The sequence below is a fragment of the Macrotis lagotis genome, chromosome 2 (assembly GCF_037893015.1).
Source record: "Macrotis lagotis isolate mMagLag1 chromosome 2, bilby.v1.9.chrom.fasta, whole genome shotgun sequence".
NCBI classification, from domain to species: Eukaryota; Metazoa; Chordata; class Mammalia; order Peramelemorphia; family Peramelidae; genus Macrotis; species Macrotis lagotis.
Window position 1 is genome coordinate 110,589,918 of NC_133659.1, and position 12,121 is coordinate 110,602,038.

Sequence of the window (12,121 nt, forward strand, 5' to 3'; positions counted from 1 at the left end):
AAGGAAAGAGCAAGAAAGGAAGGAATACAGAGGGAAAGGAAAGAAGAAATAGTGAAACTGAAAAAAGGGAAGGAGAGAGTGAGGGAGGAAAATGTCAATAAAGCATGTTCTAAAGGCAAGGAACATAATATGAATAAATTTCAAACTTCCTATGAAAGGTGGGGGGAGGGAGTAGAAGTAGACAAGAAAGCATGAAGATTTGGCAGAACCAGAACATGGATAAGTGTTGAACATCTTCATTTTTCAAACCTATCTCTCCTTCCACATGCAATTCTTGTGTCCTTCAGAATTCCGCACTCTGCATGCTGACATGGCTGCAATTCCCACTCTCCTTCACTGGCTAAGCCCAGGAACAATGTCAGTCATATGTCCCCTTTGAGCACAGTCTTAAAAAGAACTAGAGATCTTAAGAAAGGGCCTTGCCCACAATTCCAAACCTCCCAAATTTGTTCATCCCAAAAAAATGAGGCACAAGATACCAGACTACCTTGGTCTCTGCTTCATTTGGCTTCCTAAATAAATCACAATGTGAAGGAATTTGAGCTGTAAAAAGGACCTTAGAAATCTTTCAGTCTAATGCCCTCATTTTTAACAGAAAAATACAAAGTAAAAAAGAGGAAGTGCCTTGTCCAACATTACATTCATCCAACATCCCTTGGCTACCCCTCTTTTCATTAACAAATACTCCAAGGTTTCTAATTAGATGAAACCCAGAGAAAAGAAGTCCCCTGATTAATCCACATCTTGTTAAATACACATCTTGCAAGGACACACTAAAGGACTAGAAAAGAAAATAGACAGCTATTACTATAGCTAGGACTAGAAAGGGGTCTGTTGGTCTTCATTTCAGGGTACTTTCCACTGAACCTGTTTCCCTTGATAGAACTCTGGTCTAGGTGACTTTGGAAATTCTCTTTCAACTCTCCAGGCATATAATGCTGGGATTCTCCCACTTTTCCTGAATTTGACAAAACTACACTAGCCAAGGTCCCATAACTCCTCTCCATAAGCCAGGTACCCTATTCTTCCCTCCAAAACTGCTTCACATTTGTATGTTATTCTTGCCCATAACATGGGAGCCAAACAAGTCAGGACAACAGCAAAAGCTGAATAAAGAGGAAGGAGCAAGGAGTGTTCCCAAAGGCGGGACCAGGGTTGGTAGAATGGCTGCCCAGATAAGCCAGCATGTGCCTGCATGTCCACAGAATTCCTTGTCTCTAGGGAGAGGCTCAGGTTTATTCATAAGTGCAATTGGACTCATAGACAGCTTAGTCCAAGCTGATTTACAGGCTGGCATGTTAGGGCAGATGTGAGGCCCCATTTATACAGTAGTGTTTGTAACTGGTAAAAGGAGAGATGGGGGAAGGGAGAATCTTAGAAAAGATAATTGTCAGCACAAAACTAAGAGAACAAAAGCACCGTCTAAGAATCCCTTGTGTGACCAGCACTGCACTAGACTAGGGAAGGTCAAAGGGGAGGAAGGGATCTCTGACATCCTTTAATCCAAAATTGAAGCTGAAGAAGTTGAGAGCCAAGAATGTTGACTCATTAGCCCCAGGTCACTCAGTGACACAGCCAAGGCTTGAACTGAGGTCCTCTAAGCCCAAAGTCAGTTGTTTTTTTCCACTAGGTTGGGCAAAAGTAATATTAGACACATACCAGCTTCCAAAACCATTATAATCTTACTAAAGAAATGAGACTCATATCCACAAAACAGAATCATAGGCTTAAAGCTGGAAAGTGTCTTAGAGATCATCTAATCCAATCCCCTCAATTTACATTTAATGAACCTAAAAAACCAGAAAGGTCATGATTTATCCAAAGTCAAACGGATAATAATCATCAGAGTCAAGATTTTAATGTAAGTCCTCTAATTTCAAATTCAACATTATCTTCACTTTATCATTTTGCACTTCATATCAATTATCATATAATACATGTTAGTTATCAATATGCATATCATATCATATCAATTAGAAAACATTTAAAAGTAGCATGTATTTAATAAGGGCATTCATTTTGTAGTATAGACTTTGAGAACTGGAAAAGACTGGAGATCACTTAATGCCTAATGTACCTGGAGGTTTCATGAAAGAGATGGTCCTTGATGGATGGGTAGAATTAGGGCAAGGAGACAGGGACCAGATGGCCGGAAATAACCTAGGCAGAAAGGGGAAACCTATAACCTCTCTTATAGGATCTACAAAAGAGGGCACAGGCAATTAAGTTTGAAAAAAAGAAAAAATTGTGTCAGGACACCATTTGGAATTATACTCTTCGTATTGAAAGGGGCACCCTAAGCAACTAAACATTCTCACTCTCTCCAACCAGAAGATTAAGATAACTTCTTACCAGCAGCTTCTCCTGCCTCCATGACCTGAGGTAATGAAAAAAAAGAAAGAAAGGAAGGAAAGAAGGAAGGAAGGAAGGAAGGAAGGAAGGAAGGAAGGAAGGAAGGAAGGAAGGAAGGAAGGAAGGAAGGAAGGAAGGAAGGAAAGAAGAGAGACATTCAAGTGTAGGGGAACCCTGAAATCTGAAAACATAAGTTTGAAACTTGCTGCTAACACTGTGTGACCATGGGTAAGTCACTTGACATCTCTAAGTCTCCATTTTCTCATCTGTAAAATGGGGATAGAATAGCATCATGGATGGAGGGCTAGTTTTAAAGCAGCTGAATGCCCCTCAGAAAGTCATTAGACCTGTCTGTATCCCATGAATCTCCCTCTAAAACTACACATTTAAACCCAGATATTAGTTTGCAATAATAAAGGGAGTTTTTTCACCAGGAATTTCTTAAGACATTAAAATCAGATGTCCCTCTTCTTCCCTTTCCCCCATGAAGAAGGAAGAAGATAATGGAGAAGATGAAGAAGGAGAAAGAAGGGGAGGAGAGGAAGAGGAAAAGAAAAAAGAGTTGGAGGAAAAGAAAAGGGAGGAGGAGGAGGAGGAAGAGGAGGAGGAGGAGAAGGAGAAGGAGAAGGAGGAGGAGGAGGAGAAGAAGGAGGAGAAGAAGGAGGAGGAGAAGGAGGAGAAGGAGGGGAAGGGCAAGGGGAAGGGCAAGGGCAAGGGGAAGGGCAAGGGGATGAAGAAGTAGAAGGAGAAGGAGAAGGAGAAGGAGATGGAGGAAGAAGAAAGAAGAAAGAAGGAGGAGAAGGGGAAGGAGGAGGACAAGAAGGAGAAGAAGGAGGAGGAGGAGGAGACAGATTGGTTAACAATATTTGTACTACCTACCTCAAGGATTATAATAAAGAAAATACTTTATAAACCTGAAAGTGTTAAGTAATTCTGAATTACTATCATTAGTAGGTACAAAATCCTAGAGTAGATATAGCACTAGGGAATTCTGAAAGCAATTGGTTATATATTCTAAGGCAATTTCTGATGCAAAAATAAAACCAATTGGCAAAATACACATTCCCATTCTATCAGTTTATATCCTAGTTGAACTCACATCAAAGACTCCATGTAAAGACCTGGATGCTTTCAGATAGACCCTCTATACCCAGCATCCCTGGGGGACCTGGAACTCAAAGTAGTACCCCTACCTTAACTATACCATATTGTTAGATGTCTATCTTCAACTCCAAGATTGTCAGTTAATCAACTAATAATTTTCTGTTATTGCCAGCAATGTTAGTACTGATGATACAAAAATTAAAAACAAATTTACATTTACATTTATCAAAAAAGACAACAAAAACAAATACGAGTTCATGCCAAAGAAACATAAGGTCATTTGGGCTATGATGGGGCAGCAGGGAAGAGCAGGCACCAGTAGCTAGGTAGATCAGGAAGGTACAGGAGCTGATATTTGAGTTTAGTTTTGTATTCTGATTAGAAAGATAAATTGGAGCATGAGTTGCTAAAGAGAATTTATATTTGATCTGAGAGGTTATGGAGGACTGGAGTATGCTGAGTAGAAAGGAGAAATATTTTAGAAAAATCATTTTAGCAACTATTGGAAGCTGAGAGACTTGAGGAAAGAAAACCAGATAATAGATTATTGAAATAGTTCAACAGAAATAAAGTAGTGAACAAGGGTATGCAGAGTATGAATGGACAGAAAGGAATAGATGCAAGAGATGTGGTGGTGGGATGAGAGACTTAGGAATCTACAGTTACTCTAAAGTTGAAACCCTAAGTACTATAAATATGATAGTACCTGAACCCTAATTTGGAGGAAGAGAATACAGATAGTGAATTTTTATGGAATGTTGAGTTTAAGATGCTAAGAGGAGTGGGGTGGCTAGGTGGCACAGTGGATAGAGCACCAGCCCTGGAGTCAGGAGTACCTGAGTTCAAATCTGGCCTCAAACACTTAATAATTACCTAGCTGTGTGGTTTTGGGCAAGCCATTTAATCCCACTGCCTTGCAAAAACAAAACAAAACAAAAAACAAAAAAACAGATGCTAAGAGGACATTCAAGGAATAAAATTTCCTGTTTTCCTTTAGCAAATGGATTCAAGATGCACCTGAATCTGTCTGCACTTCTAACTCAAGCCTCTTCTGTAGTACAGACCCTCCCACTTCAGCAGGGTTACTGTCCCTGTTCAGAAAAAAAAAGGAAAACTAACATTAAGGAATTAAGTAATTTGTTCAAGGTTCAATGCTATTAAAAAAGGAAGCATCCTTTTGCATTTCCTCTTCTTTTTCTTTCTGTCCCAACCCAGTTAACCAGTAATAGCGAAACCCATGAAAGTTTTGAATTAGTTCACGAAATTTCCTCCCACATCTGTCAGTGAGGTAGGTAAATGTGATTTTCCTATTGTTTAGCTGGGGAATAGCTACCTCTCTTAGATGTGTTACTCAAGCCTGCTCATCCAAGGTTAGAATTTCAAAGCCCTGGCTTCTGCCCACATCCCCTTTCCCTGCTACATCAGCCTTATTCTCCACCCCAAGGCTTCTGGCATTGTTTTCTAATTACTGTGCTCTGCTCTCTTCTGGCAAAAAAAGTTTAATGTCTTGGTATTCCCCAGGATCCTTAGGGTTAAAAAGAATGCCTATAAGCCACCTCATCTAGGCCCTTGCCTTTAAGTACTCTCTTATCTCACCAATTCTAGATAAGTAATATTTAAATGTCCAAGAATACCAAGGGGAATATTTCCTACCTTCTTTCTTCAACCTGATCCAAATTTGCATAAGTCCTTTCCTGTGTATGACCAAGGGTCCTTTAGTGGCAAAGGAGTCTCAACTTCTCAGGTCAACTTGCCCAAACCGGGGAAGGGTACCCTGAGTGTGGGAGGTTATTTATTCAAAGTCATCCAAAGAATAGAAATCAACATTGAGGCTTATTATCCATTACTCCTTCTCACATACTCTGTGGTCCTGATAAATGTCCCTAATTGCTGCTCTTCTTACCCATTCTATATCCTGCCTCCATATTTGAATGGACTGTCCCTGGGTCTGAAGTCTTGTCCTCCTCATCATCTCTAGCTTTTTCAAAACTTGTTTTCTTCAAAGCTCACCTCAAGCCTCTTATTCTGCATGAGGCCTTTTCTTATCTTTCTGGTTGCTAGTACTCCCCCCAAGTTATTATACATAGCTATTCACACACACACATATATATGCTTCTCCTTCTCTTTCTCTCTACCTTTCCCTCTGTCTTTATTTCCCCCAAATCTTTGGGAGTAGAAGCTATTCCACTTTTGTCTTTATACTCACTTAGCTTCTAGCACATAGTGGATGCTTAAGTTCTTGTTGGGTGATTAACTGAACAATACTTAATGAAACATTGCATCAAACTCAAGCCTCTCCTGTAGAGAGGGCCTCCATGAATCTAGAATATCCATGATCTATACCATGAACCCTAAAATTATAAGTACCTCAAAAACATAGGGTCGAAATGAATAAAAGAAAAACAACATAACATAACAGACTAGACACGAAGTTTTATTCTCTGGGATTTATGGAACAAATCCCATAGGTAATGGAGGTCATCCCATGATGGTCATAAAGAAACTGGGGAACAAGTGAAGTCCTATACCATTTGGGAAATGGGAAAAATCATTCACCTCCACAGTAGCCTGTACATAGGAATTTGCACAAGATCTCTAGCTGAAACTGATCCACAAAGATTATCATCTTTGTATCTGTTCCTGAATTCTTCTCTTGACTCAATAGTCTTCTTACATCCTGAGCATTGTTCTCCTAGATTTGGAATTAACATTGGGAGCTTAATTTTCAACTAAAGAGACAAGGTGACCTGATAGACATCTAGTATTCTCTAAAGGGAATTAATCTTTTATCAAATATAGTTATGAGAAATTATTATTGCCTCTACAAAATCCAGGGTTCTTAGCCCTTGGTGATAGATAACCATTTTTGTGTCATCAGTCTTTTTGACGGTATTGGTTGCCTATAGACTCCTCATCATAATGATTTTAAATAACTGAAGAAAATGAGAATCACTTAGAAATCAGTGTAAATAAAAATTTATTCTTTTCTCATTCAAGTCTACATACACAATCCACCTTGAAATCTATCAGATTTAAATCTATTAGAGATTTAAAACCCTTCATACACTCAATTCACTAATAGAGGTCTTGAAAGAATCTTAAGGATCATAGATCAATTGACCCTCATTTGATAGAGTATACTGAGGTCCAGAGTCAAAAGGATCTATTCGAGTTTACACATTTCATTCAATGTGTGAAATTTTAGGGTAACTTCTAAAAATGAAGTTCATTGACTGACTATAATGTTATCATATTAATCATTTCTTTATATATTAGGTTTGTGGCAAAATGAAGAAAGCACACAGCCTGGAGTCAGTTCACATCAGACTTCAGACACCTACTGCTTGACTATGGGCAAGTCAGTTAAACACTGCCTACCTCAGTTTCCTCATCTGTAAAAGGGAGCTAATAAGAGTATCTGCCTTCCAGTACTGTTTTGAGCTTTGTAAACTGCATATAGATTTACAAAGTATAAAGTACTATACAAATACCTACTATTATATTCATTGATCATTGTTCTTAACCTTTAGAGCTCAAGAATCTTAGCAATTACCTAGTCAGTCTGATCTCTGTGTTTTACAGATAAAGAAACTGAGGTCTCAAGAAATGAATTGGCTTGCTCAAGGTCAAAAGTAATTGAAAGAACCGAGATCTGAAACTATAGAGATCTGATTCAAAATTCTGTGTTTTGTCTGCTCCACTATGCTGCTCTTCCTCTAATTACTCTAAGACCCATAGCTAGTTTCAACAATAGTCTTAGAGCTAAGAAGGGAATTTATCTTGATCAGCTCTTTTTAGCCATGGGTCAGCACCCACAGAGATGATTAAGACACTGACAAGGATAATACACCTTTATTGCATAGTTACTGCTAAAAGGAAGGCTGGGCAAATTGTAAGGAACTCTAAGGAAACTAATGTCAAAGACGAAAATGCGTAGAGCAGAGCCTATTAACTTCATTGCTATACCTAGCAACAATTGTGTAACTAATTCAGGTCACTCCCTGGTGCATCTTCCCAGACAATCAAGGTCTGCAATCTCGTAGTCAAGCCCTTAAGTAATAGGAATCTCACTCTCTTCTAGACAATATCTAAGACTGGTTGAGTGGAATGAAGTTGAAAACTGAGTGGGGAGTCTTGGATCCTGGCTTTGTATGGTTCATTGTGTGGACTTTGATCAGCTAATTCCATTTTTTCTGGATCTTACCTATCCGAGAAGGTTTTGCAACAGACAACCAAAACAAAAAATATTAATTCATAAGCACAATGAATTTTTTAAGTCCCTTCAAATTCAAAGCATCTATGACTTTATCAACTTGACTTGCCTTTGTTTCTACTAAATCTACATCCACAATTCTTAGTCTTTTTGCAGGGTGTGATGAAATTAGCTCTACCCAATTTAAGAAAGCCTATTGTTAAATTTTCAGTGTTTTTACACCCAAGAAAAATCAATAAATCAGGCTTGATTTATTGTTTTGTTTCCTGTCCATGCTTTAAAAAGTGATGAAACAAATCTTAATAATTGAGATTAAGACTATACATACATAGATCTTCTTTAGAAACATTTACCAGGTCATTTAGTGAACACATTGTGTGTAATGTATCCATTTGACTATAGACTATGGACCTTTCTCAAAATAATTTTTTTAAAACACATAAAACAAAATATAATGATTTCAAAGGGAACCAATTTTACTTAAATAAAACTAAGTCCAAATCAGTACAAATAATGAATACATTTTAAGTCATACTACTTGAAGTTACAGTTACATAATATCTGGTCTTTGGTTCTAGCCCAATGGAAACAAGCAGTGCAAATAAAAACAATTCAGCCTCTTCAAATAGTTCATTATTTGTGTTCAACAAGAATTTCTTGTATAGTTGTTACAATATTTGTAAAAAGAAAATCATGGATCCCAGGTTAAAGCAGGGTGGGGAACCTTTGTTCTGCCAAGGGCCATTTAGATAGTTATGATATCATTCACAGGTCATACAAAATAATCAATTTAAAGATTAGCCTCCTAGATTTGGACAACCATTTAATTAATTCACACTTTAAAAGCTTCTAGATTTATTGAATTTCAATTTCTGCCTGTAGTTATTGTTTCCCTGTATTAATGGCAGGACACAAGAAAATTAGACTAAATTACACCAAGAACAGTTAAGAATAGATATTGGAAACTACTTCTTGATCCTGCAAAATGAGATAGGCTGGAACCTTTTACTTAAAGAATCCATGGAGTCCACTATACAGAAGCATAATATTGCTGCTATAGATTGATTGCTTTTGAGCTTGAAAGAATCTTCAAGGTCATAAAGCAAAAGTATCATATTATCACAGATTTAGAGCTGGAAGGGCCTTTAGTGCTTATTTAATTCAAGCCCTTATTTTATCTATATGGAAACTAAGTCCCAGAGACATTAAGTGACTTGCCCTGAATCACACAGAAAGTGGCAGAAGGTCTTAGAACCCTAATTCCATTTATCTTTTCATAGCACTAGTGTCATCTTTTTCTTCAAGAAAATAAAGCGAACAAAAAAAATTCTGAGAAAGTTCAAACAACTTTTTTTCTGAAGTATGGATCAAAATGGAATTGGACCAAAAAAAGTTGAAGGTCCCTTTTTACCTTATGACTCACTCAATTACTAAGTCTTCTTTTCTTCTGGAAGAAGAAAAAAAAAGCAAATGTTGCAACTAACATCACTGCCCTTTTTTCTAATGGGTGACAAATTATTTGAGGGGCTTTGGTTAAAAACTAACTCTACCCCTATAGTTAAATCCAATTATACCATAATTACAGGGAAGTCTGCACACATCAGAGCTCTAGTTGGAAGAAAATAGGAATACTGCTGTTCTTCAAAACACTGGCCAGAGGTAAACCTATAATTTCACCTACTGTCTTACTGGAAACTTCATGGGAAAGAAGACAGATAGCCCTTGATTTTCCAACTAAGGAAAAAATATGTGAGCATGTCTTATTGAAAAGTATTTACTCTAGTAGACAGGGATGCTCTCTTCCTTCTCCTTTAAGTCAGCCACAAAAATAAACATAGACTCATTTAAAAGACTCAAATAGGATAAGGTATTGACTGAGAAATCTGATATCCACCATCCTTTTTCTTTTCTTTTTTTTGTTTTTTTGAAAATTTTTTTTCAAATCTCTTTTGTTTGGTAAAAATAAAATAAAATAAATAAATAATAAATAACAAACAATAATTAAGTAAATGAATGAATGAATGAATGAATGAATGAATAAATGAATAAAATAAAAACATCAATTTCATCTTTGACCTCCCAGGAAAAAAATTTTAGAAAGTCATCCTCTACTCCTTCTACTTTTGCAAAACTCCTTGTCTCCTTTTATATTTTCTATTCCCGGTTCCCTGAGCAAGAAATTTCAAAGGAGGGAAATGGTGAGAGGTTTTTTTTTTTAAGAGGACGAAGAAGATACCCTGATAACTCATTAACAAACATTTTTTAAAATGCATGAAAAAATGATGGAAACTCAGTCAGGTAACAAAAGATAAATACAAAAAGCATATCACAGTCCAGAAAGTGTTAAAGTTTGGGATTAGTTATATCTGAAAGAAATTTTAGAGATAAAAATGTCCCAATCCCTTGATTTTTATAAATGAAGATGAGATGCACGAAGTTGACTTAACCCAGAGTCACACAACAAGTTAGTTTTTGAGACAGAATTTAAACTCATATCTTTCTGACTCCAAACTCTCTTTGCATTATTCTCGTTGCTGCTCTGAGAAGGAAATTTGGGACAGCAAAAGAGGGTTTTTTAAAAGCTTTATTAGGGAAAAGGAGAATCTAAGAAGATATAAGGTTGCCATTTCACATGGATGGGATATTAATAATGGGAAACACAGAAAAAGCATTCCCTCTTAATTCTTGAAATCAGAGTTAAAAATATGAGCTCCTTTTTTTTCTCTGTGAAGAGAATGACCTTTAGATTTGAAAGAACAGAACAAAAAAAATTCATAGGGAATTAATATCCAAGATAAGTAGAGAATTAGTGGCAATGAACCTGGTTATCCTTGATCCATTTAAGTCACCAGGCCCAGATAAATTATTTCCCAGGATCCTGAAAGTACTGGCAGGTGTGATTGTTTCAGCAATGATCTTTCAAAGACTAAGGAGAATGGGAAAGCAGCCACACAAATGGAAAAGAGCCAATGTTATTTTGGGTTTTTTTTAAATGGTGAAGAGAGCAGAGCTTTCAAACTTTCAGAACTTTTCAAACAAGACAAATGAACTTGACTCTGATTCTTGGAGAAAATTATAAAATAAATTCTTAATAGAATGGCTAGAAAATATCTCAAAAAGGAGCTAGTGATCAATGAATAAATGAAGAGCTTTGATTAAGAATTTACTATATGCCAAGAACTATGATAAATGCTAGGAGTACAAATTCAAGAGTCTAAGTCAGTATACTGACCTCAAGGAGCTTATATTCTGGTAGAGGAAGACAACACTCATAGGATAATTAGGTAGCCTAAAAGAGTTCACTTTGGTCTAAGAAATTACAGGGAAGATAGGTGGGACTATAGAGTAGGAGAATGATACAACCTCACCCCAACTCCTAAAAGCAATGGCAGAGTTGATTTCATCATGTTTTCAGAACTGGAGATAGGAAAAGAAGAGTAAATATCCGTTCTTCATGGCAAGGAGGTTAGTTAGAAAATGGATGAGAAGTGAAAAGTGAAATAAATTACAGTAGGAACTTGACCAGATAGTGGGGAAAAAATCACTCATCTGTACAGCCAACCCCAGGGAAGATGTTCTGGAGAGGAAAGAATAAAAATATATCATCTGGGTGATAGATAGATGGAAGATGACCAGGCTGGAAATCATGAAGAGTTAGCCAGGCTTTATCAGGAACAGACCATGTCTATCTAATATCATTTCTTTTCTTTTTGCATAGGATTTTGAATTTAGTATCCCTTATGGCTCTGCATGTATAATTGTTTTGCCTTCCCTCAACTATCCCACTTCCATTTCAGAGCACTAGAACATAGCGTCAGACTACTTCTCATCACCATTATGCCTTAAAGGTTATGACTATGTGTAGATGAAAACCTTTTAATTGGATACTAGGCAAGAACTTCATCCTTATGCTAAAATGACCATCCCACACCTATCTCTTCTCTGATAGTTTTGAGGGGTGATTGGAGGAAGAAAAGGAATCGCCCTATCTCCCAATAATCACACACACACCCCCCCCGGCTGTCATGTGTCATTCTTTTCCATTTGTAGGTGAATGAGTATCCCGAGATAGGAGCTCTCAGTTGATCAGTAAGGTCTGGGAGATCCACCAAAATCATCAGAGGTTCCTGGCTAATAGAGACAGAAATAATGACAACTAAGTTCAGTGCAGAGTGACCTGCTTGAACCAATATTGCAGTATGTTGCACCATCAATGGAGACACTATTCCCTGCACAAAAGTTAGCCCCACTGAGAAAAGGAGTCATTCATTCATTGAGGATACCCTTCACCAAAAATGAACTTGGTGGGGACTTACTAGGGAAGAAAAGGACTCTTGGAACCAGGGGTATGAACTTGACTGTTATACTGGACTTTTCTTAAGGAAAACATGTAGAGTAATCTAAACAATGGTTTAACATAAAACTAGGAAGAAAGGTACCACAGGAATGTCC